Here is a 27,925-nt window from a genome sequence, read left to right as displayed (position 1 = left end):
AGTTTCATACTGGCGCGAACGGCCGCTGCTGAAGAAGAGATGCTTCCCCCTCTGATGCTGCTGCTTCTGCAGCACACGGTAGCCGCATGGGTGAGCGACACCACGCTGCATCGCAGTAAAGCGTAAAAGTGTCGGAGAAAGGGCAGTTTGTCGAACGCCTTTAGAAGCACGTAGCAGGCTCATGGTCGCGGAAGAAGGCAGGAGGAAACCTGTGTTGTCAGACTCGGCGGATTCAGGACGCCGGAATCATAGGTGTAGTTCCCGCGATGGGTCGACCAAGGGTATGTTGGGTGTACCAAGAGTCTATCTAGATTGGTTGTCGGCCACGCCGCATAGTGTCGCCGATGGGTTAGTGACGTAGAGGCTAAAGGAAAGTGACTTTCAGTTGGGGTTGACGCAGCGAGCTATGGAAAAAAAACTGATAGTCATAATATTAAGAGACAAGAAGGTAGAGCTGATGAGGGAACAAATACGGTTTAACGATATCCTGGCCTGAGGCAAGAAGGAAATATGTGCAAGGCCAAGCATATAACCTCTATTAGCGTAATGGACCGGATCTACGAGAAGGCGGCGTATCAAGCGGCGGCAGAAAATCAGGTACATGGAAAGGATTAGGCATGGATTAGGAACGTTTCATCAATATGTCTCCTCTCCATGTCTCCTCTACTCTTCCAATTACCTGTCCAAGCTTATGTTTGCAATCCTCTCCTGTTCGCATGACATATGCTTTCCATTGGAATCTACTCAGATGCCCTAAGCGATCATCTCTTGTCTGCCGTCCACACCACGTGCCCTCCTAGACTTAAACTTTTGTCCCGTGACCATCTTTCGAAAATCATTCACACGATGGGCGAAACTGGTTCCTTCCTGACGCGGACACAGCACCACATGCCCTGACATCACAGGGTCCGCTCTATCCGCGGACGGCGCAAGCTTCGCAAGCCAAAAACGGGCGCGCGAGCTGCACACTGCTGCCTAAGCCGCAGGCTGTGCGCTTTCAGAAAGTCAACTCTTGACAGTACGCCCTCAACCAGGAGCGAGCTCCCGGAATGATCTCAAATGCTCGAGTATTTGCTTTTCTCTTTCGCTAGGATGGGGGCACTTTTGTGCGAATACTGCAGTGTGGCTGGCGCGCTTCCTTCACTTAGCCATTTCCTTTGTGCAGGTGTAGTTTTGGGGTGCCGCAATTGCCTCGCTAGGGAGGAAATTCAGAGGAGGAGAGCGGAAAGCAACGAGAGGGCAATGGCGTGACAGGGAGAGGGTTGCCACAAGTGGTTCCCCATCCGTCCGCACCGTCGTCCGGTATTGCTTTCCGTCATGTAGTGTTGTAGAGTTTTTGTAGTGCGCTCACACGGCGGCTGCGCTTAACGCACTGCATGTGGACCCCGACAGATGGTTTCAAGACCAAAGATCGAATATGCCGCCATCGTTTGGGACCCCCATGCAAAAAAGACATAAGAGAATTAGAAAAAATACAGAGACGTGCAGTACGTTTTGTATTTATATACTCAATAGAACTGATTCTCCATCTTCGTTAATGGCAGCAAATGATATTAAACCACTACACGTCACACGCAAGATAGCCCGCCTAGCCTTCCTCCACCAACTAATTCATGGAAAACTAGGCATTTCTCCAAACCTCTATGTGCAGTTTTCAGAAAAGCGTAGAAATCGTCGACATCATGATCACGCTTTAGCGCCATACTTCGCGTACATCAACGGTTTTCAATTTTCTTTTTTTCCGCGATCGATTGACGAATGGACGCCCTGCCTCTACGCGTGATATCGGCTGTGGATTTTGACAAGGCACCCTTAAGTTATATGTACTACATTTGAGATATATTATTTATTTATTGAATACTGCGGACATGCTGTATGTCTAAGCGGGACATGGAAATATGTACAGCCGAAAAGCAAAGCAACTACGATTGTACAAACAATATAGATGCCACAAAATAAACAATGCAAAAACACCATTGAAAATGCGGTTACAGTGCAGCTAATAAGCCAGCAGTGGATATATCAAGAATGATTGGAAAGCAACGGAGAGTTCTGCGGTAGAGCATTCCATTCAGAAACTGTTCTTGGAAAAAAAGAAAACTTGAAGGTGTGCGTGCAAAAATAGGTTCCAGGTTATGGGTGTGCTTGTGGCGAGAGGCTCGTCTAGAATCACTAGCGATGTTATTTTCGGGTCGAATACCAAGTCGAGAAAAGTATAATGAATGAAGGAAATTAAGACGGGCTTTGTTCTATCTGCAATGGTTCTAAGTCTGCAAGTTTCAGAATGACGCAAGGAGAGTCTAAGCGCCTGTAACGGTTGATATGTACTACATCAGACAATTTTATTGTTCTGTGTTTTACGATGCAGCTGCTCTTGTATTGAGTGAATGTACTTTCCTGCTTTCCCTGCCTGGACTCAAATGAGTGTCTGCAGTATTGTGGAAATAAAATAAAATAAATGGGTGACCTAGGGGGCGTGGGCGATGTTTATTTATTTATTTATTTGAACCTCAAAGGTCCCTGGCGGGACATTACATGAGGGGCGGGCGCAAGAGCGACGGATACAATGAATGTTACGTTGGAATCATGACGATGACATGGCTTCCTCGATGGCTGTCTTGAAATGGGAAGGATCAGAGATTAACGCTAAGTCGCAGGGAAGGTCATTCCAGTCGGGAGCTGCGTGCAAAAAATGTCTTCTTGAATGTAGTACAACGGGCACGATACGGGATGACGCTGTTTGGATGGCCTGTGCGGGGTGTTTGGCGTACTTGTAGAATGATCTTACTGTCACGGGGTGAACAATGGAAAAACCTGTGATAAAGGCAGTGACGTGAAATTCAGCGACGGGAAACGAGAGAAGAAAGTTGTAGTTGGAACTTCAAGGCGGATATGCTAGAGTATCGCGAGTAGTTTGAAAGAATAAAGCGAGTGGCACGATTCTGAACAAATTCAAGAGCTAAGATAAGGTTAGACTGATGGCGGTCAAATATTGCGCAAGCATATTCAAGTTTTGGTCCCACAAATGTTTTATAAGTTAGTAATTTTAAGGAAAAAGTTGCCGTGCGCAGGTTACGACGGAGATACCCAACTGCTCGATTAGATGACTTTATTATGTGGTTAATGTGGCAAGACCATGATAAGTCACTAGAAAGGTTAATACCAAGATACATTAAAGAGTGTGTGGAAATCATGGTAGTACAGTTAACCTTATAAGTGGGAGGAGTATAATTTCGGCGGTGGTGAAAAGAAAGTTGTACACTCTTTGTAGTATTTAGGGACATTACCGACGTAGTGCACTGTAGCAGAGCTGAGTCACTCTGACGTCACCCTGACAGTACCCTAGCATCGTGACCTATTACGCCAGGCTCCTGTCTGTTTATGAACCCCTTTCTTATCGGCAGTAAACGCTGTTCTTCACTGACTGCCGGCTTGCACACATGGTGGCAGCGGTTCCTAGACAGCATGTCGACGCCAACGTCTGTTCCGGCGACTCTTCTTCCGCCACCGAAGCCCTTGGACACACCAGGCAAGGCTTGGCTAGGATGGCAAACGTGGAAGAGTGAGTTCACATTGTTGTCTATCGCTACCCAGCTGAGCAAGCACAGCAAAGAAGTGCAGGCAGCCACACTGCTGGTGACGGTTGGTGAAGAAGCCAGAAAGGCGTACAGCACGTTCAAGTTTGAAGCAGGAGAAGACAAAAACGACGTCGGCGTCCTGCTAAAAAAGTTCGTAGATTTCTATAAGCCCGAAACCAACCAAACCTTTCACGAATTCCGCTTCGGCTCAAGAAACCAAAAGGAAGGCGAAACATTCGGTGAATGGCTCACAGAACGATGAATACTGGCAAAAAACTGCGAATTTGGAGAGCTTGAAGTCCGTATGCTGCGTAGCCGTATTATTTTGAGCATTCTCGACAGAACATTGCAGCAAAAGTTGGTCGCTGAGAACCCGTCCTATCAAAAGACGGTCGATATCTGCCGCGCCCTAGAACAAGGGAAAGAACAGTTCCGCGAGATAAGCGAAGCGGCAGGAACCAATCATGAAACAACAGTTTGTGTAGCAGCCGCTAAAAAAGACGTCTGCAATAGAGGCGGTTATCTGACGAAACGTAGCGGAATATGGCCCGCGAATGGTAAAACTTGCAAGAAATGCGGCAGGCGCAGCCACTTCGCACAAGTCTGCAAGTCGTTGCCGCATTCACGAGGCGCAATTCAGAGAAGAAAAGATTTCCGGGAGCTGCAGGCAGAAAAAGACGAGGATTGCTTCTTCGAATTTTTGACAATGCACACGCTCACTACAGACAACTGGAGTGCGATTGTGAACATTGAAAGCACACCAATGAAGTGCAAATTAGACAAGGGGGCAAACTGCTGCGTGATTTCAAGAAAGTACGTTAGACAACTATCCGATAAGCCAGACCTGGCCTACCTGGTCACGCTTACAGCATTTTTTGGGCACAAAACCACTTCCCGTAGGAAAGTACGGCTGTTGCTTTCCGCAAACTACAAAGATCACGAATAAACGTTTTTCATTGTGGAGCAGGACGTGCCTGCAACACTGAGTGGTACAGCAGCCCAACGTTTGGGGTTTATCAGCCGCTTGCAGAGCAATCAGCATTACCAACTCTACCCACCAGCATAGCCTTATGCAGAAGTCTTCAAAAGGCTCGGCCAGCTAAAAGACTTCGAGTTGGATATGAAGCTGAAGCCTGGTGCCGCAGGTGTCGTCGTGCCAGCTAGAAGAGTTCCAATAGCCCTTCAAGACAAGGTGAAACTAAAGCGCATGACAGAGCAATCCGTCATAAAAAAGGTAACTGAGCCTACTGACTGGTCTAGTCCCATGATAACAGTAGTGAAAAAGGACAAAGTACGCATTTCTTTCGATCCAACAGAACTGAACAAGTCGCTTTTGCGAAAAAACTATCCGATGCCGAAAATAGAGGACGTAGTTCCGCGATTTCCCGGGGCTGTGTTTTTTTCTACTATAGACGCCGCATCAGGATTTTGGCAGATTAAATTGGACAAGATAACCTCAAAACTCTGCACAATGAGCACGCCGTACGGCTGCTGCCGGTACCTTCGCATGCCTTCGGAATCGCAATTGCTCCAGAGATTTTCCAAGCAGCAATGCACAGCTTGTTGGAAGGATTACCATGCGTGGCGGTAGTTATGGACGACACATTTCTCGGAGGGAGAACTAAAGAGGAACATGACTACCACTTGACACTCCTGTTGACACACTGTGAAGTGAACAATCTTAGGCTGAACCAGAAGAAATGAGGGTTTTTGCAGCCCCAAGTGCGTTACCTGCGCCACATCTTCACTGCAGAAGGCCTACGAGTTGACGCACACAGTTCGAGATGTACTAATTTTGCTGACACTTCTTGATGCGCCGGGAGGGCGGAGGGATGTTCGCTGCGATCACAATCAGGACATTCTTGATCTTGAGGGGACACCGAAAGCAAACGATACAATGGACTTGCGTGATAGAGTGTGTTCAGTACATGGCCATGATATGGCGCCAACTTCAACGACTTTCCTGATTCTGTGGCTTTTTGAAGGCCAAGATGAACGATGTAGCGCCCATAGCGGAAGCCAACAAATCCACGTTGATGCGAACGACCCCCCGATTTCGCTGACACTTCTTGATGCGCCGCGAGTGCGAAGGGATGCTCACTGAGATCACAATCAGGACAATCTTCATCTTGAGGGGACACCGAAAGCAAACAGTACAATGGACCTTCGTTACAGAGTGCGGTCAGTACATGTCCATGATATGAAGCCAACCGCAACGTCTGTCCTGATGCCCTGGCTTTTTGAAGGCCAAGATGACGGATGTAGGGCACCTGGCGGAAGCTAACCAAGCTACGTTGATTAGAACGGCCCCCTCAATTTCGCTGACGCTTTTTGATGTGCCGGGAGGGCGCAGGGATGCTCGCTGGAATCACAATCAGGATATTCTTGATCTCGAGTGTACACCGAAAACAAAAAATACAATGAACCTCAGTGATAGAGTGTGGTCAGTACATGGGCATGATATGGACTCAACTGCAACGACTTTCCAGACTCCTTGGATTTTCGAAAGCCAAGATGAACGATGTAGCGCCCCTAGCGGAAGCCAACCAAGCTACGTTGATGACAATGGCCCCCTCGATTTCACTCTCCTTCTTGATGCGCCGAGAGGCCAAAAGTATACTCGCTGTGGTCACAATCAGGATAATCATGATCTTGAGGGGACACCGAAAGCAAACGATACATTAGACCTAATTGACAGAGTGTGGTCAGTACACGCACATGGTAAGGCGCAAACTGCAACGACCTTCAAGATTCCGTGGTTTTTAAGGCCAACATGAACGATATAGCGCCCATAGCGGACGCCAACCGAGCTACGTTGATGAGAATGGCCCCCTCAATTTCGCTGACACTTCTTGATGTGCCGGGAGGGCGAAGAGATGCTCGCTGCGATCACAATCAGGGTAATCTTGATCTTGAGAGGACACCGAAGGCACACGATGCAAAAGACATGCGTGAGAGTGTGGTCAGTATATGGCCATGATATGCCGCCAACTGCGACGACGGTCCGGATTCCGTGGTTTTTTGAAGGCCAAGATGAACGATCTAGCGCCCCTAGTAGAAGCCAACCAAGCCACATTGATGAGAACGACCCCCTCAATTTCCTTGACACTCCTTGATGCGCCGGGAGGGCGAAGGTATGCTCGCTGCGATCACAATCAGAACAATCTTAATCTTGAGTGGACACCGAAGGCAAACGATGCAATAGACCGGCGTGACAGAGTGTGGTCAGTACATGGCCATGATATGCCGCCAACTGCGACGACTGTGCGTATTTCGTGGCTTTTTAAGGCAAAGATGAACGATCTAACGCCCCTAGCAGAAGGCAACCAAGCCACATTGATGAGAAGGGCCCCCTCGATTTCGCTGACACTTCTTGTTGCGCCGGGAGGGCGAAGAGATGCTCGCTTCGATCACAATCAGAACAATCTTGATCTTGAAGGGACGCCGAAAGCAAACGATACAATGGACCTGCGTGACAGAGAGTGGTCAGTACATGGCCATGATATGGCGCCAACTGCAACGACTTTCCGTACTCTGTGGAGTATTGAATGCCAAGATGAACAATGTAGCGCCAGTTGCAGAAGCCAACAAAGCCACGTTGATGATAATGGCCCTCACGATTTCGCTGACACTTCTTGATGCGCCGGGAAGGCGAAAGGATTCTCGCGTTGATAACAATCACGACCATCTTGATCTACAGGGAACAACCGCAATCAACGAATCAATGGACCTGCGTGACAAAGTATGGTCAGTACATTGTCTTGATATGACGCCAACTACAACGACAGTCCGGATTCCGTGGCTTTTTAAAGGCCAAGATAAACAATGTAGCGCCCCTTGCAGAAGCCAGCCAAGCTACTGTTGATGAGAATGGCCCCCTCGACTTCGCTGACAATTCTTGATGCGCCGGGAAGGCGACGGCATGCCCGCTTCTACCACAATCAGGGCGATCTTGATCTTGAGGGGACACCGAAGGCAAACGATGCATTATACCTGCGTGACAGTGTGGTCAGTACCTGGCCATGGTATGCTGCCAACTGCAACGACTGTCCGGAATCCGTGGCATCTCGGAGGCCAAAATGAACGATGTAGGGTCCCTGGCGGAAGCTAACCAAGCTACGTTGATTAGAATGGCCCCCTCGATTTCGCTGACACTTCTTGTTGTGCCGGGAGGGCGAAGAGATGCTCGCTGCAGTCACAATCAGGATATTCTTGATCTCGAGGGGACGCCGAAAGTTAACAATACAATGGACATGCATGAAGAGTGCGGTCAATACATGGCCATAATATGTAACCAACTGCAACGATTTTTCCGGACTCCGTTGCTTTTTGAAGGCCAAGTTTAACGATGTAGCGCCCCTAGCAGAAGCCAACCAAGCTACGTTAATGAAAATGGACCCCTCGATTTTGCTGACACTTCTTGATGCGCCGGGAGGGCGAAGGGATGCTCGCTGCGATCAGAATTAAGGACATTGTTGATCTTGAGGGGACACCGATAGCAAACTATACAATGGACCTAAATGACGGAGTGGTCAGTACATGACCATGATATGGCGCCAACTGCAACGACTGTCCGGATTCCGTGGCATCTTGAAGACCAAAATTAACCTTTTAGCGCCCCTAGCGGAAGCCAACCAAGCTACGTTGATGAGAATGGACCCCTTGATTTTGCTGACATTTCTTGATGCGCCGGGAGGGCCAAGGCATGCCGCTGCGATAACAATCAGGATATTCTTGATCTCGAGGGGACGCCGAAAGCAAACGATACAATGGACCTGCGTGATAGAGTGTGGTCAGTACATTGCCATGATATGGCGCCAACTTCAACCACTTTCCTGATTCTATGGCTTTTTGAAGGCCAAGATGAAGGATGTAGCGCCCCTAGCGAAAGCCAACAAATCCACGTTGATGCGAACGGCCCCCCGATTTCGCTGAGACTTCTTGATGCGCCGCGAGTGCGAAGGGATGCTCACTGAGATCACAATCAGGACAATCTTCATCTTGAGGGGACACCGAAAGCAAACAGTACAATGGACCTTCGTTGCAGAGTGCGGTCTGTACATGGCCATGATATGGAGCCAACTGCAACGTCTGTTCCGATGCCCTGGCTTTTTGAAGGCCAAGTTGAACGATGTAGGGCACCTGGCTGAAGCTAACCAGTCTACGTTGATTAGAATGGCCCCCTCGATTTCTTTGACACTTTCTGATGCGCCGGGAGGCAGAAGGAATGCTCGACGCAATCATAATCAAGGTATTATTGATCTCGAGGGTACACCGAAAGCAAAAAATACAATGGACCTGCGTGACAGAGTGCGTTCAGTTCAAGGCCATAATATGGAGCCAACTGCAACGATTTCCCACATTCCGTTGCTTTTTTAGGCCAAGTTGAACGATCTAGCGCCCCTAGTGGAAGCCAACAAATCCACGTTGATGCGAACGGCCCCTCGATTTCGCTGACACTTCTTGATGTGCCGGGAGGGCGAAGGGCTGGTCACTGCGATCACAATCACGACAATCTTGATCTTGAGGAGACACCGAAAGCAAACAATACAATGGACCTAAGTGAGAGAGTGTGGTCAGTACATGGCGATGATATGGCGCCAACTGCACCGACTTTCCGGATGCCGTGGCTTTTGAATGCCAAGATGAACGATGTAGCGCCCATAGCGGAAGCCAACCAAGCTACGTTGATGAGAATGGTCCCCTCGATTTCGCTGACACTTCTTGATGCACCTGCAGGGCGAAGGAATGCTCACTGCGATCACAATCAGGATAATCTTGATCTTGAGGGGACACAGAAAGAAAACAATACAATGGACTTCAGTGACAGAGTGTGCTCAGTAGATGGCCATAATAAGACGCCAACTAAAACGACTTTCAAGATTCCGTGGCTTATTAAGGCCAAGATAAACGATGTAGCGCCCATAGCGGAAGCCAACCAAGCTACGTTGATGAGAACGGCCCCCTCGATTTCGCTGGCATTTCTTGATGCGCCGGAGGGCAACGGGATGCTCGCTGCGATCAGAATCAGGGTAATCTTTATCTTCGGGAAACACCGACGGCAAACGATGCAAGAGACCGGCGTGACAGAGTGTGGTCAGTACATGGCCATGATATGCCGCCAACTGCGACGACTGTGCGTATTCCGTGGCTTTTTGAAGGCAAAGATGAACGATCTAACGCCCCTAGCAGAAGGCAACCAAGCCCCATTGATGAGAACGGCCACCTCGATTTCGCTGAAACTTCTTGATGCGCCGGGAGGGCGAAGGGATGCTCATTGCGATCACAATCAGGACAATCTTGGCCTTGAGGGGACACCGAAAGCAAACCATACAATGGACCTAAGTGACAGATTGTGGTCAGTACATGGCGATGATATGGCTCCAACTGCAACGAATTTCCGGATTCCGTGGCTTTTTGAAGGTCAAGATGAACGATGTTGCGCCCCTAGCAGAAGCCAACCAAGCCACGTTGATGAGAACGTCCCCTCGATTTCATTTCATTCCATTTCATTTATTTAATCCTTAAAGACCCGAATGCATTACATAAGGGTGGGCTTACAAGTGGTTTTGTGTATATGCACTCATGATGAAAACATAGGCGCAATGAACTTATCACTGGAACTGTAAACAATAAAAAAAGGATAAAATAAGGAGGATCAAGCGGTTACAAAAAAGGTAAGCTTAAAAAATGAAAAAAAAACACACAAAAATATAGAAAAAAGTACAGGGCATTTAAAGGTTCACGTATTCTGAAAATGGCTAGTGAGTTTCGCACGAATTGTTTCGCGATCGTTGCATGAAACTATGTCGTTTGACAGTGCATTCCAATGGGTTATTGCGTTAGGAAAAAAGACTGCTCATTGCTATGTACGGCTCTTGATGCTGGCTATGGGGTGGTTGTGGCTGATGCGAATGGAAGTTCGGACCGGTGGTTTCAGCAGGGGGTGCTTTGACGTCGGATGGTAGAAAAAGCTGTGTAGTAGGCAAATGCGTGAAATAATGCGTCGTGACTTAAGTGTGGGGAAGGAGATAGAACATTTGAGTGCAGTGATGCTAATTTATTTTGTGTATTGAGAGGTGATAAAACGGGTCGCGCGGTTTTTGACGGCCTGAAGTTCGGCGGTGAGGTAGACTTGAGAGGGATGCCAGGTGGATGATGCAAATTCAAGTTTGGGACGAACAAATGTTATGTAAGCAGGTTTTTTTTTTACTTCGGGAGATGCTGACTTGAGGTTACATCGTAGATAACCTAAGACACGGGAGGCATCGGAACATATTCTTTGGACATGGTTTACCCTAGATAGTGAAGATGTCAGATGCAATCCGAGATACTTATATGACGTTGTTGGGACAATCGGGACTTTCAAGATTCCGTGGCTTTTTAAGGCCAAAATGAACGATATAGCGCCCCTAGCGGAAGCCAACCAAGCTACGTTGATGAGAACGGCCCCCTCGATTTCCCTGACATTTCTTGATGCGACGTGAGGGCGACGGGATGCTCGCTGCGATTAGAATCAGGGTAATCTTCATCTTGAGGGGACACCGAAGGCAAACGATGCAATAGACCGGCGTGACAGAGTGTGGTCAGTACATGGCCATGATATGCCGCCTACTGCGACGACTGTGCGTATTCCGTGGCTTTTTGAAGGCAAAGATGAACGATCTAACGCCCCTAGCAGAAGGCAACAAATCCACGTTGATGCGAACGACCCCTCGATTTCGCTAGCACTTCTTGATGCGCCGGGAGGGCGAAGCGATGCTCACTGCGAACACAATCAGGGCAATCTTGATCTTGAGGGGACACCGAAAGCAAACAATACAATGGACCTTCGTTACAGAGTGCGGTCTGTACATGGCCATGATATGGAGCCAACTGCGACGTCTGTTCTGATGCCCTGGCTTTTTGAAGGCCAAGATGAACGATGTAGGGCACCTGGCTGAAGCTTACCAAGCTACGTTGATTAGAATGGCCCCCTCGATTTCTTTGACACTTTTTGATGCGCCGGGAGGGCGAAGGGATGCTCGATGCAATCATAATCAAGGTATTCTTGATCTCGAGGGTACACCGAAAGCAAAAAATACAATGGACCTGCGTGACAGAGTGCGTTCAGTTCAAGGCCATAATATGGAGCCAACTGCAACGATTTCCCACATTCCGTTGCTTTTTTAGGCCAAGTTGAACGATCTAGCGCCCCTAGTGGAAGCCAACAAATCCACGTTGATGCGAACGGCCCCTCGATTTCGCTGACACTTCTTGATGTGCCGGGAGGGCGAAGGGATGGTCACTGCGATCACAATCACGACAATCTTGATCTTGAGGAGACACCGAAAGCAAACAATGCAATGGAGCTAAGTGAGAGAGTGTGGTCAGTACATGGCGATGATATGGCGCCAACTGCACCGACTTTCCGGATGCCGTGGCTTTTGAATGCCAAGATGAACGATGTAGCGCCCATAGCGGAAGCCAACCAAGCTACGTTGATGAGAATGGTCCCCTCGATTTCGCTGACACTTCTTGATGCACCTGCAGGGCGAAGGGATGCTCACTGCGATCACAATCAGGATAATCTTGATCTTGAGGGGACACAGAAAGAAAGCAATACAATGGACTTCAGTGACAGAGTGTGCTCAGTACATGGCCATAATAAGACGCCAACTAAAACGACTTTCAAAATTCCGTGGCTTATTAAGGCCAAGATAAACGATGTAGTGCACATAGCGGAAGCCAACCAAGCTACGTTGATGAGAACGGCCCCCTCGATTTCGCTGGCATTTCTTGATGCGCCGGGAGGGCGACGGGATGCTCGCTGCGATCAGAATCAGGGTAATCTTTATCTTCAGGAAACACCGACGGCAAACGATGCAATAGACCGGCGTGACAGAGTGTGGTCAGTACATGGCCATGATATGCCGCCAACTGCGACGACTGTGCGTATTCCGTGGCTTTTTGAAGGCAAAGATGAACGATCTAACGCCCCTAGCAGAAGGCAACCAAGCCACATTGATGAGAACGGCCACCTCGATTTCGCTGAAACTTCTTGATGCGCCGGGAGGGCGAAGGGATGCTCATTGCGATCACAATCAGGACAATCTTGGCCTTGAGGGGACACCGAAAGCAAACCATACAATGGACCTAAGTGACAGATTGTGGTCAGTACATGGCGATGATATGGCTCCAACTGCAACGAATTTCCGGATTCCGTGGCTTTTTGAAGGTCAAGATGAACGATGTTGCGCCCCTAGCAGAAGCCAACCAAGCCACGTTGATGAGAACGTCCCCTCGATTTCATTTCATTCCATTTCATTTATTTAATCCTTAAAGACCCGAATGCATTACATAAGGAGGGGGCTTACAAGTGGTTTTGTGTATATGCACTCATTATGAAAACATAGGCGCAATCAACTTATCATTGGAACTGTAAACAGTAAAAAAGGATAAAATAAGGAGGATCAGGCGGTGAGAAAAATGGTAAGCAAAAAAATGAAAAAACACAAATATACAGGAAAAAAAAAGTACAGGACATCTAAAGGTTCACGTGTTCTGAAAATGGCTAGTGAGTTTCGCGCGAATTGTTTTGCGATCGTTGCATGAAACTCTGTCGTTTGACAGTGCATTCCAATGGGTTATTGCGTTAGGAAAAAAAACTGCTCATTGCTAAGTACGGCTCTTGATGCTGGCTATGGGGTGGTTGTGGCTGATGCGAATGGAAGTTCGGATCGGTGGTTTCAGCATGGAGTGCTTTGACGTCGGATGGTAGAAAAAGCTGTGTAGTAGGCAAAGGCGTGAAATAATGCGGCGTGACTTAAGTGTGGGGAAGGATATAGAACGTTTGAGTGCAGTGATGCTAATTTCTTTTGTGTATTGAGAGGTGATAAAACGGGTCGCGCGGTTTTTGATGGCCTGAAGTTCGGCGGTGAGGTAGGCTTGAGAGGGATGCCAGATGGATGATGCAAATTCAAGTTTGGGATGAACAAATTTTATGTAAGCAGGTTTTTTTTTACTTCGGGAGATGCTGACTTGAGGTTACATCGTAGATAACCTAAGACAAGGGAGGCATCAGAACATATTCTTTGGACATGGTTTACCCTAGATAGTGAAGATTTCAGATGCAATCCGAGATACTTATCTGACGTTGTTGGGACAATCAGGACTGAGTTAATATTGTATGAATGGTGAATAACTGCGCGTTTGCGAGAGAACGACAACAGTTTGCATTTATCAAGGTTTAAAGTTATCAGCCATGTTTCGCACAATGTGGCTATTGTGTCGATATCTTTTCGTAGCAGGTGACTATCGGTGGGAAACGAAGGGGTCTGGATATTACACAGTCATCCGCGAAAAGTCTTAATTTGGTGCTTGTGTTTAATGGAAGATCGTTGATGTAAATGAGGAATAGCAGTGGGGTTAAGCCGGCACCCAGGGGGACACCTGATGATACATCTGTAAGGAATTAGCGGTAGCCATTGCATGAAGTGAATTGCATGAGCCCATTTAAGAAATGATCAATCCAGGTTATAAGGTTATGAGGAATGCCTAGGGAGGAGAGTTTTACGAGCAGGTGCGAATAAGAAACACGGTCGAATGTTTTGGAAAAGTCTAAGGAAATGGCGTCTGTTTTAAGGTTATTGTCCATAAAGCGTCGGATGTCTTGAGTGAATTCGGTCAACTGTGTTTCACAGGAATAGTGTTTTCGAAAACCGTGTTGGTGGGGATAAAAGAGGTTAATTGAATCTAGATGGCTCTTTAAGTTTGACGATATCACATTTTTAAGTAATTTTGAAGGAATGCTGGTCAACGAAATGGAACGATAGATGGAAGGATTTGTGCGGTCACCTTTCCTAAATATTGGAATGATTTCAGCTATCTTCCAGTCATCGGGTACTACTCCGGATTCCAATGATTGGGTAACAAATTAGATGCAGGATTAGGTTGAGACTGAACTAGTTTATTTCAGGAGTTTACCATTTCTATTATCGGAGCAAGCTGATGATGAAGATTTGAGAGAACTGATTAGGTTCGCAATTCCTGCCGGTGTGACTGTGACTTGTGGCATGTGTATTGCAGCGATGGCTGGCAAAAAATTTTGACTGCTAGTTGCTGAAGAGAGCACTGAACAGAAGTAATTTTTAAGAACTGCCGCGTACTTATTACTCTCAATGGGCTCACGGTCAGCGTCAAGAAGCTCAATTATACGGGATCGCAGTTTGGGGGGGGGGGGGGGAGAGAATACGCCAGAATTTATTAGGGTTTGTTTGGAGGATAGAATGTAAGTCGGAAGAAAAAACTTTAATTTGGCGGAGGCAAATTTTTTATTGTATTGTTTAGCAGATTGATGGTATCGCTCCCAAGTTTCAGACAGGTTATGCAAGTTACCCTTACGATAAAGACGCTTTTTTCTATTAAGAAGCCTTTTCAGGTCTCTGTTGAACCATTCGTTGTTGCAATCGGAGTTTGCAAGGAAGGACGGGAAGTGTGCGTTTTTCAAGGTCAGCATTGTAGTTTTAAAAAGTTCTGAGTTGGCACTGACCGAGCGAGAAGAATAGGATTGAACAAAAGAGTTAGAAATTCTGATAATGCGAGGTTGATGGCATCGAAATTAGCCCTTTTGTAGTCGGTTATTAACTTTTTCGTTGCGGACCGCAATGTGATGGGCAGTTATAGGCGGATGTAAATTAGGTTGTGATCACTAATGGCTGGTAATATGGTTATGCCTTTAACAACATCGGAGGACGTTGTCAGAAGTAGCACAAGAATGTTACATCCTTTTGTAGGCCATGTAATGACTTGGTGTAGGTTTTAGTCAAGTGTTAGATCAACGAAGCGTTTTGATTCGTTGGAAGGTGATCTATTAGGCACTGACAGTAAGGGCCCCCTAATGTTCGGGAAGTTATTGCCGCCGAATAAATAGATGGCAGAATTTGGAAAGTTATCTTTGATGTTGTTCAAAGCACGGCACAGCGCGTCACAGAAGGATAAATCACTATCAGGTGGCCGAAACATTTTGATGCGCCGAAAGGCAAAGGGATGCTCGCTGCGATCACAATAAGGACTATCTTGATCTTGAGAGGGCACCGAAAGCAAACGATACAAAGGACCTGCGTGACAGATTGTGGTAAGTACATGGCCATGGTACGACGCCAACTGCAACGACTTTACGAATTCTGTGGAATATTGAATGCCAAGATGAACAATGTAGCACCCCTAGCAGAAGCCAACAAAGCCTCGTTGATGAGAACGGCCCAATCGATTTCGCTGACACTTCTTGATGCCCCGGGAGGGCGAAGGGATGCTCGCTGCTACCACCGTCAGGGGATCTTGATCTTTAGGGGACACCGAAGGCAAACGATGCATTAGACCTGCTTGATAGAGTGTGGTCAGTACAGGGCCATGATATGCCAGGAACTGCAACGACTCTCCGGGTTTCTTGGGTTTTTAAAGGCCAAGATGAACGATGTAGCAAACCTAGCGGAAGCCACCCAAGCTACATTGATGAGAACGACCCCCTCGATTTCGCTGACACTTCTTGATTCGCCGGGAGGGCTAAGGGATGCGCGCTGCGATCACAATCAGGACAATATTGATCTCGAGGGGACACCGAAGGCAAAGGATGCAATAGACCTGCGTGGCAGATTGTGGTCAGTACATATCCATGATATGGCCACCAGCTGCAACGACTGTCCGGATTCCGTGACTTTTTGAAGGCCACGATGAACAATGTAGCGAGCCTAGTGGAAGTCGACCAAGCTACGTTGATGAGAATGGCCCCCTTGATTTCGCTGACACTTCTTGATGCGCCGGGGTGGCGAAGGGGTGCTCGCTGCGATCACAATCAGGACAATCTTGATTTTGAGGGGACACCGAAGGCAAACGATGCAATAGACCTGCGTGACAGAGCGCGGTCAGTACATGGCCATGATAAGGTGCCAACTGCAACGGCTGTCGGATTCTGTGACTTTCTGAAGGCCAAGATGAACAATGTAGCGCCCCCAGTAGAAGCCAACCAATCCACGTTCATGAGAACGGCCCCCTCGATTTTGCTGACACTTCTTGATGCGCCAGGAGCGCGAAGGGCTGCTCGCTGCGATCACAATTAGGACAATCGTGATCTTGAGGGGACACCGAAAGCAAACGATACTATGGGCCTGCGTGATAGAGTGTGGTCAGTGCATGGCCATGATATGGCGCCAAGTGCAACGACTTTCCGGATTCCCTGGCTTTTTGAAGGCCATGATGAACGCTGTAGCACCCCTACTGGAAGCCAACAAAACCACGTTGATGAGAAAGGCCCCCTCGATTTAACTGACACTTCTTGATGCGCAGAGAGGGTAATGGGATGCTCGCTGCGATCACAATCAGGACAATCTTGATCTTGAAGGGGCTCCGAAAGCAAACGATATAATGGACCTGCGTGACAGTTTGTGGTCAGTACGTGGCCATAATATGGCACCAGCTGCAACGACTGTCCAGATTCCGTGGCGTTTTGAAGGCCAAGATGAACGATGTTGCGCCCATAGCCGAAGCCAAAAAAGCCACGTTGATGAGAACGGCCCCTCAATTTCGCTGACACTTTTTGATGCGCCGGAAAGTGAAGGCATGCTCGCTGCTACCACAGTCAGGGCGATCTTGATTTTGATGGGACACCGAAGGCAAACGAAACAATAGACCTGCGTGAGAGAGTGTGGTCACCACGTGGCCATGATATGCCGCCAACTGCGACTGTCCGGATTCCGTGGCTTTTTGATGGCCAAGATGATCGCTGTAGCGCCCGTAGTGGTAGCCAACTAAGCTACGTTGGTGAGAATGCCCCCTCGATTTCGCTGACACCTCTTGATGCGCCGTGATGGCGAAGAGATGCTCGCTGCGATCACGATCAGGACAAACTTGATCTTGAGGGGACACCGTAAGCAAACGACACAATGGACCTAAGTGACAGAGTGTGGTCAGTACGTGACCACGATATGGCGCAAACTGCGACGACTGTCCGGATTCTGTGGCATCTTGAAGGCCAAAATGAACGATGTAACGCCCCTAGCGGAAGTCAACCAAGCTACATTGACGACGTCGTTCTCCCGGAAGGGACGGCGGGAGAGGCGGCATGCGGCGCGGGGCTGCAAATGAGCCGTGGCAGACGCGGCTGTGCTTGACTGAGCCAACGACGCCGGAATGCTCGTGTTTCGAAAACGACCTCGTCTTACCCTAAGTGCTTTTCCTTATTGGTTTAACCTTCTTTAAAGTGCAGTGGCAGCCTTTCGTTCTCACGGAGCGCCGTGAAGTGCAGGTGACTGATGTTCGACGCCGCTTGGGGCCCCATTTGGGCTTTTCATCTCTGCCGCAGGAAAAATACGGACCATTACTTGCCAGAATTGGCGAGAGTGTGTTGTTGGGGACGTATTGGAAGGTGGATCGTAAAGACTGCACACGTTATCGATATAAAAGTGAGATGACGCATTTTTAGTGAACTAAATTCCCGAACTAGCGACCTGGGGACCTGAGACCCTATTTGTGCACCTATCTGGCATGTGATCAGGCAGCTCCTGATTCACTCTAGAACTCTGTAAATATGTAAATAAACTATTTTCAGTTTCTTCACCACCTCGAAGAGCATCTCGTTTCTACATCAGCCCTTAACAGCAGTCTCCCGATCCAGATCCTATGGACATCGACCTTGACGAGAGACGGCCCAGGCGAACCAAGGGCCCGAAGCTAACTCCTGGTGGCAGCGGTCGGATCGAAGCGCAATCTCCCAAAATTGGTGGCCTGCTCTGAGATAGAAGTCCCATCTCTAACAATGCCAAAATACAAACTATGAAGCATTTTGACGCAGCAGACAGCCCATGTATTGTGTTTTTTCTGGAAGATGCCTGGTCATCGATTTGTGAGGATGACGTAAATGCGTTGTGGGCGAGTCCTAAATACTTCTGCGATTTCTGCGTGTGAAACTTTGTACCGTAAAACATAAAGATACTAGGTTTTACAAACCCTTGGCTAACCCGAGAACTAATACAAATAAAACAAAAGTCAAGCGCTGCAGGAAGAAAAAGAAAGTGGGCTCGGCGAGGCGGCGGGGATCATGTCACTAACGCAAAGATTCCTTTGGGTTACAGGCGCGAAAACAGACAGACCACAAGGTAGAAAAAACGGGACTTGTGGTCTGTCTGTTTTCGCGCCTGTAACCCAAAGATGTACCAACTTTCCCAGCAAGACGTTCTTTTAAGCAAACATTCCTGCTTACTGTCCAGGTTTCCCTGTTTGCCACAGGGTTTTTAAGCACGTGTCGCCACATGGGATCGTATAACAGCAAAGACGGCTCCGCCGGTGAAAGCTGCCCTTTACCGGATCAGGACTCCTGCCTGAGTTGCGCAGCGTTCCACTTCAGGATTTTGCGCATGAGCGACGTCTCCAGCATGGGTTATAAAAGATTTTCCCCAGCGTTACTTCACGAGTGGGCTCAGCGAGGAGGCGGGGATATTGTCGCTTACGCAGATTCCTGCTTACTGTCCAGTTTAGTAGTGTTTGTTCGTACAGAAGTGACGAAAGGTGTTTTGTCGTTATGCCGAGCCCACATATGGCTTTGACCCTTTCCTATGAGCGTTTCTGTACACCGATGCTATTGCTTTGCGGAGACATTGAGCAAAACCCTGGTCCAGATCCCTCTGTCACGGAAATTCTTCATCAACTTGTTATAGGCCAGCAAGCCATACGCAGTGACTTGGCCAATGTTATCAGTAGCATAGAACAGACAGAAAATCTCTTGCGAACATTGGTGTGCGCGTGAACGAACTCGAGGGAAACGTGAAGATAATAGCCGCCAAGACGAAGGAAATAGATGGCCTACATGAAAGCTTAGCAGCAGTCCAAGCATCGTTAAAACCACAGAGTGCAAGGTTGGTTGATCAAGAAGATAGAAGTCGCAGGAGCAATTTGATTGTGCTTGGCATTAAAAAAGAAGAAAACGAGACTGCAGAAATATTGCGCTAAAAGTTGATCGACGAAGTTTTCTACGATAAACTTTGACTTACGTGTACTTCTGTTGAACGGATTCACAGGTTGGGTCACCGAGGTGCGAATTCAAAAGTTATCTTATAATTTCAGGATTGCTTAGAAAAACAACAGGTTTAGAGCAGTGTTGGAAAGCTAAAGGGGACCGGAATGCCTATCCAAAACGATTATTCTGCGGTGACAGTTAAAAGGCGTAAATTACTTTGGCTTAGCGCAAAAAATGAAGTTGATAGTGGCAAAAAGGTTTCCCTTTTGCATGACATACTGCGTATTAATAACACCTACTACGTGTGGGATAATACTTCGAATTCACGTGTTCTAGTGCCTGTAAGAGGAGGCGAGACTTCTGAACGATAGCGGTTGCAGGCCCAAGCACATGATCTATGCATGTTGTCCCTCAACGCCAAAAGTATTAAGAATAAAACTGACGCTCTTGCACTACTACTACTTTCTTACGAGCCACGCGTTCTTGTTCTTTCAGAAACGTGGTTGCATGGTAAAATAAGTAATGACGAGATTATTCCCACTGGCTATCACATCTTTATAAGGGATCGCAGTTCAAGGGGCGGGGGTGTCGCAGTAATTGTGAAGTCATTTTTGCGGGTCACTTTCCTCGACCAAATTCCTGATCATGAAAGTCTGTTTTTAAATGTGTCGTGTTTGGGTTTGACCTTTTTATTATGTGCAGTTTATTGAGCTCCTGACGCTAAAATCGCATTTCCTGAGAGCTTATATGATAACCTGCTAGCCAAGCGTGAAACTAATGTGATTGTGACAGGGGATATCAATTTACCAGGCTTGGACTGGGGGAGTTTAGTTTACGGGACCTGTGTTTATCATGATGTGATTATGGACATTATGTTAGCCTTAAACCTTAACCAAATTATGTGTGACTGCACCCGTAAAAATGGTCTGTTTAATTTGTTTTTATCAGTGATTTGTTCCCTAATGGTGAATTTAGTTCCATAGTATTAACGAGGGGGTAGCAGCTATAGTAATTAGGCTGAATAGGAGGTACAAGCTGAAACTGGTGCGGGCCTACGCACCCACATTCAGCCATAATGACCAGACCGTTGAAAGTTTCTATGAGGACGTAGAATCGGCAATGAATAAAGTAAAATCGCAGTACACTGTGCTGATGGGCGATTTCAATGCGAAGATGGGCAAGAAGCAGGCTGACGGCCTCGCGGTAGGTGACTACGGGATAGGCTCTAGAAATAGCAGGGGAGAGTTATTAGTCGAATTCGCGGATAGAAATAATTTATTGATCATGAATACCTTTTTCCGCAAACGAGAAAACAGGAAGTGGACCTGGAAAAGCCCCAATGGTGAGATTAAAAATGAAATCGACTTCATACTATGCGCTAAACCTGGCATCATTCAGGATGTGGCCGTCCACGGAAAGGTGCGTTGTAGCGATCACAGAATGGTAAGGTCTCGAATTAGATTCGACTTGAAGAGGGAACGGAAGAAGCTAGCGAAGAGGAAGACCATTAATGAGTTAGCCGAAAGAGGGAAAGCACAGGAGTTTAGGATAGCGCTCCAAAACAGATATTCGGCTTTAACTGAGGAAGACGATCTTGATGTTCATACAATGCACGATAATCTGACATCAATAATTACGGAGTGCGCAGTAGAAGTAGGCGGCAGGACAGTTCGACAGGATACCGGAAAGCTATATCAGGTGACGAAAGACATCATTAAGAAGCGCCAAAGCATGAGGGCGTCTAACCCTACCCACAGATTTGAACTAACAGAGCTATCAAAGATAATAAATAAGCGCAAGCCGGCCGACATAAGGAAGTTTATTATGGAGAGAATCGAGCATGCTCTAAAGAAAGAAGGTAGCCAAAACGCAGTGAAGAGGAAACTAGGCATAGGTAAAAACCAGATGTATGCATTAAGAGACAAGCAGGGCTATGTCATTAGCAATATGGATAAGATAGTTAACGTAGCCGAAGAGTTCTACGCAGACCTGAACAGTAGTCAATGTAATCAGAGCGTCAATGTGAAAGACAGCAGTGCACAGCAATGCGTCATCCCGCCAGTAACGAAAGATGAAATAGAGAAAGCCTTAGAAGCAATGAAAAAAGGAAAAGCAGATCGGGAGGATCAGGTAACAGCAGATCTGTTCAAGGATGGACGGGACATCGTCCTAGAAAAACTAGCCGCCCTGTATACGCAATGCCTTATGACCTCGACTGTACCAGAAGCTTGGAAGAATGCAAACATTCTCTTAATTCATAAGAAGGCAGACGCCAAGGACTTTAAAAATTACTGTCCGATCAGCTTACTATTCGTTGCCTAAAAAGTATTTACTAAGGGAATCGCTAATAGAGTCAGGGCAACGTTAGACTTTAATCAACCAAATGATCAGGCAGGGTTTCGTAAAGGATATTCCACAACAGATCACATTCACACTGTCAATGAGGTAATAGAGAAATGCGCAGAATATAACCAACCTCTCTATATAGCTTTCATTGATTACGAGAAAGCATTCGACTTGGTAGAAACCTCAGCCGTCATACGGGCATTTCGTAATCAGGGGGTAGAAGAGTCTTATGTCAAAATACTGGAACATATTTATAGCAACTCAACAGCTACTATAGTCCTCCATACAGTCAGAAATAAAATTCCAATAAAGAAGGGCTTCAGGCAAAGAGACACGATCTCGACAATGCTGTTCACCGCTTGTTTATGGGAGGTATTCCGAGGCCTGAATTGGAAACAGTTGGGAATAAGAATAGATGGAGAATACCTTAATATTCTGCAATTCGCTGATGACATTGCCTTGCTGAGTCACTGAGGAGGTGTACTGCAAATCATGATCAATGAGTTAGACAGGCAGAGCAGAACGATGGGTCTAAACATTAACATGCAGAAAACCAAGGTAATGTTCAACAGCCTAGCAAGGGAACACAAGTTCACAATTGGCAGCGAGAGCCTGGAAGTTGTGACGGAATACGTCTACTTAGGGCAGGTAGTGACAGCTGATCCGGATCATGAGAGGGAGATAACTAGAAGGATAAGAATGGGGTGGAGCGCATATGGCAAGTTCTCGCAGATTATGAGTGGCAGTTTACCAAGTTCCCTCAAGAGGAAAGTGTACAACAGCTTTATCTTACCGGTGCTCACCTGCGGGGCAGAAACGTGGAGGCTAACGAAAAGAGTTCAGCTTAAGTTAAGGACAGCGTAGCGAGCCATGGAAAGAAAAATCATAGGTGTAACGTTAAGAGACCGGAAGCGGGCAGAGTGGGTGATGGAACAAACACGGGTTAATGACATCCTAGTCGAAATCAAGAGAAAGAAATGGGCTTGGGCAGGCCCTGTACGGCGAAGGCAAGGTAACCGCTGGCCCTTAAGGGTAACGGAGTGGATTCCACAGTGAAAGTAAGCGTAGCAGGGGGCGGCAGAAGGTTAGGTGGGCGGATGAGATTAAGAAGTTTGCAGGCAAAGGGTATATGCAGCTGGCAAAGGACATGGTTAATTGGAGAGACATGGGAGAGGACTTTGCCCTGCAGTGGGTGTAGTAAAGCTTATGATAATGATGATGATGATGCTGAATTGAGAGTTGAACCTGGTGTTTCGGATCACAATTTTTTGTTTTTTTTCTTGTCCTACTTATCAAGTTAAAAGTGCATGAAATTTGTCTGTTGCCTATGTCCAAGATTTCGATCGCTCTGAAGACATTTCTATTATTGGCTATTTGGATGATGTGTTGATGTGTAAAAATTAAGGTGGCACACACAGTTTATGGGAACGCCTCAAGAAAGGCATTTTATTTTGTACCCCGAATTTTGTACCTCGGCGGAAAATTAGAAACAATCGTCGGAGCCCCTGGGTGAGTCGTGATATTCATATGAAGCGGAGACTTAAACGTCTTAGGCGACATCCTTCTTTATCTTTTCAGTATTTGCAAAAATTAAAACATGAATTAGCACAGGCACAGTCGGCATCAAAATCCCATTATTTTAAGGTCACCCTTCCTTCACTCATAAAACTTATCCGAGCAAATCTTGGCGAAACCTTGGTCAACAAAAGGAAGCCTCCAAAGAAATTAGAAGTGAGGATGGGAGTCTCGTCACTAATGTGAAGGATATAGCTCAATAGTTTAACAAGTATCTTCAAAGTGTTTCCGGGAGCTTTTCAGATAAGGTCGTTGATGCACCCAAACAACCCATCGATCCTAACGTAGTTCCTGTTATTTCCACAGAAGGGGTTCTCTCTTTGCTGCGTAAAATAAGTATTCGGAAGGGCCATGGTCTGGACGACATTCCAGATGCCTTTTTAAAGCGTTACGCGCTCCAGATCTCGGAGCATCTGGCTAAACTTTTCACTTTGTCTCTACAAACTAGTGAATTGCCAGAAGATTGGAAGAAGGCTCGTGTTGTGCCAATTCATAAAAAAGGGGACATGTTACTCGTAACTAATTACCGACCGGTATCTGTTATTTCCATATCCTCGAAGCTTTTAGAGCACATCGTGGTCGGGTTAATAATTGACTTTTTAAATGAAAAAAATATTCTGTCATCTTTTCAGCAAGGATTCGTGAAGGGTATATCGACCATCAGTCAACTAGTTACGACTATTGATGATTTTCTTAGAGTGCTGGATAACTCGGGACAGATTGATGTTCTTGTTTGAGATATGGCTAAAGCTTTTGATAAGGTGCCTCATTCAAAGCTCGTTTATAAATTAAAGTTACTTGGTATTCCGTTTTATCTTATTGAATGGGTCTGAGCATATTTAATTGGTAGAACTCACTGTGTTGATGTGAATGGTACTCTTTCTGTATTCCTTCCTGTCACTTCCAGTGTTCCCCTGGGTAGTTTGTTATGACCTTGGCTGTTTTTAATATATATAAATGATTTAATAGATACCATTCCTCCGTGTGTGTCAATAAGATTGTTCGCAGATTACTGCGTTGTATATAAAGAAATAACATCAATTGGAGACCATCAATTGCTTAAAGAATCTTCGCTCAAAATATGTCACTACTGTAAGGAATGGAACATGGATTTAAATATAGATAAAAGTGTACTTCTCAGAGTTACGAAGAAAAATATGATAGTCATTATCAATATTGCCTTCACCACAGCCACATTACCGAGGTTTCACAATATAAATATCTAGGAATTACTCTTAACAACCGATTAACCTGGGGCGCTCATATTTCTGAGATCTGTTCAGCCGCTTTCTCTAAGCTTTGTTTCTTGTGACGTAGATTATAACATACTCCTAAAAATAATAAGCTTCTGGCTTACAAAACTTTTGTCAGGTACAAACTTGAACACGCTTCTGAAATTTGGGACCCGCACACCAAGAAAGATATCTATCAATTACAGCTCATCCAGAGGAAGGCAGCACGTTTCATTTTTTATAAATATAGAACGTATGACTCTCCAACACAGCTCATGAAAGACAATAGCATTTTGTTGCTCCGTACACACAGAAAACTTAGCCGTATTTCATTCCTTCATAAAAGTATAGCTGGTAAGCTTAGCATTTCTCCCCCTTCATTCCTCAAGCAGTCCACTGCTCGAAGGACCCGCCATAGTAGGGAGCACTCCTTACAGCCTCTTTTTGCCAAAACAAAGGCATTTAAGCACAGTTTTTTCGCTCAAACAATAGCAGATTGGAACGCTCTACCTGAATCGATTTTTAACTCTCCTAACGTGGAACAGGCGCTAAAGCCTTTTTTGCTCAGCTAAAGAGGAAGTGACTATTTTTGTCCCCTTTTTTCAGCATATATTTTTTCTCTTGCTATGTTCATCTTTTTGGTTGCGTTTTTGCTACAAGAAATGTTTTCACGTGGTGTTGTGATTTGTGTTTTTTCATGCCCCTCCTGCTTGGGCCAATGCTGGCCTGCAGCATCTTGACATTAAAAAATAAATAAATAAAAATGCGTCAATAGTTACAAAAATTAAGCGCCTCCTTCAAGAAGGGGTTGCAAAACGCCAGAGACAGGTATTTTTCCAGCCACTTGGTCGTTTTACAACAAAAAATCCTCAAAACTTCTTTCAGTACCTTTCGAATAAGGACAATAAAATGTAACGGTCGACCGGGAAGTCGGCACGGACCAAAAGGAAATGGCAGACGGGTTCAACTTCTATTTTTAAAGCGTATTTTCCAGACCTGATGCGAGGATTAATAACACGTCATTCAGCGATGGCACAGGAAACATTACCATCTCTTTGGAAGGTGTTACCGAACTTCTATAACGATTGGAATAAAAAAAATCAGCAGGCCCTGATAATATTCCCGCAGCATTTTTATAAAGGTAGCGAAAGTTTTGGGTTGATTTCTCGTTACAATATTTCAAAAAATCTGTACAGTCAGGCGTCGTACCCTATGACTGGCGTGTTGCGCTTGTTGTATCCGTAGAAAAGAAAGAAAATCCATCAGTAATCAATTTTTATCGCCCAATATCTCTAACCTATATTCCTTGCAAATTAATCGAGTATAATATAGTTAAATACCTTAGCAGTTTTTAGACACGAATCAAATATTTAGGAACAGGCAACATGGCTTCCGGGAACGTTTTTTCACTACTACTCAACTAATTGATACCGTACATATTCTAACAAAAATGTCGACAGTTGCGGTCAAGCATATATAATTTTTATTGATTTCTCCAAGGCGTTTGATAGGATTCCTCACTCTAAATTTATAACTAAAATGAAAGAAATAGGTATGCCTGCCCATATCATCTCTTGGGTTATGTCATATTTACAAAATAGAAAACAATATGTGGAAATTAATGGCAACTGCTCCCGCTTCATAGATGTTCATTAAGGTGTTCCTCGGGGTTGTCTTGCGTCCTGTGTTATTTAATATTTACATTAACTACCTCTTAGGTACTCTGGAACTTAACACGTCGGCCAGGTTATTCACCGATGACTGCATTATTTTCAAAAGCATTAAATCTGAATCTGATCAACTTGTCCTAAATTCGAACTTGCAGCTTCTGGCAGACTGCTGTAAAAAGAGGGATATAACAATAATTATGACAAACACGTTTATTTATGTGCTACGAACAAGATCAACAGCATGAAATTAAATATGGCATTGGCGAAAATACAATTAGTTAAGTTGAAGAATATAGATACCTGGGCATGACTATAAAATATGATCTTAAATGGTCATCCGATATCTCCAACATATGCTCCTCTGCAAGTAAAAAGCTAGGCTTCTTAAAATTAAATTATGCAATTCTTCAAGCGCACTTATCAATCAGGCGTACAAACCAATTATTAGACCTTCTCTTGAATACGCCAGACTATTATGGGACCCTCACACCACAATCAACATTTCAAAATTGGAAAAAAAAAACAGATTAGCAGTAAGGTTCATATATAACCGGTATAAGCGAAGGGACTCTCCGTCCGCCATGTTACATCAAGCAGCCCTTGAGCCATTGGCTGCAAGAAGAAAGGCTGCCTGGCTGCGTTTTTTTCACTCTTTGTATATTTCAAACCTAGGCATTCAGCCACAGGACTACTTAAAACGGGACACAACCATACCTTCACGGAACAAGCATAGTCATAACATCAAGCCCGCATGAACTTCTACGAATATTGATTTTTCCCGAAAACAATTTTCCATTGGAATTCCCTGCCTTATGATTCACCTCTCCTTTCCTCAATCATTTGAGAGCCTATACATCTGACTGTATGGTTAGAAATGATTATTATTTATTAACTCTGCACATTGTGCTTCTTTGTCTGTGTGCCTGTGTTTGGGGAATGTATTCTCACAAAGTGTATTTTCTTTGTAACCTTGTTTATATTTATTCTATTTTCTTGTAAATTTTAACTTCAACATTTTTGCTGATCATCAGGCGTAGTGCTTACTAACAAATGTATGTACCCTCTCCTGCTTGGACCGATTCGGTCTGTTGTATTCTGTAAATAAATAAATACATTCCTACTTCTGCAATTCAGGGTGGTTGATGCAGGTCTTATTGTAATTGTACTCTATGTTTGCTATGCCAATAACTCCAAGATGTCTAGAGAGACACAGTTACCCATTGGGTAGTTGTGGTGTGACTGTGCAGCAGCAGCCCCCGGTAGACTGCGAGGTGGAGGGCGCTCTTCGGCGGGCCCTCCTCGACAGCCTGTCTCAGGGCTACACGCGCCACCGCCGGGGTCCCCTTCAGCGCGAGATTGAAGCAGCTCGCCGGAACCGTAGCCGCCTACCGGAGCCTCGGTCGCAGGCCTTCGAGCTGCGGGTGCGCGCGGCCCTCATGGACAGCCTCTGCTACCCGGCCAACTGCCGACGCCGCTGAGGGGTTTGGGATCTAAATACTCTTCCTATTTGTGTATTGCATTTTAGGGCAAATTCAT

The 27,925-nt window shown here is 46.0% G+C and overlaps 1 long non-coding RNA gene across 2 annotated transcripts; it reads left to right on the top strand.

Moving 5' to 3' along the window:
* On the top strand, nucleotides 1-27,925 carry LOC144095023 (uncharacterized). 2 transcript variants are annotated; one of them, XR_013306671.1, is made up of 2 exons: nucleotides 1-90; nucleotides 27,640-27,925. It is a non-coding gene; the product is annotated as an uncharacterized LOC144095023 (long non-coding RNA). The 2 variants fall into 2 exon arrangements; XR_013306670.1 differs by having other exon boundaries at nucleotides 27,637-27,925.

Source organism: Amblyomma americanum, chromosome 6, assembly GCF_052857255.1.
Source record: "Amblyomma americanum isolate KBUSLIRL-KWMA chromosome 6, ASM5285725v1, whole genome shotgun sequence".
Lineage (NCBI taxonomy): Eukaryota > Metazoa > Arthropoda > Arachnida > Ixodida > Ixodidae > Amblyomma > Amblyomma americanum.
Note: the sequence above shows the minus strand (reverse complement) of the source record. Positions and strands in the feature narration are given on the sequence as shown.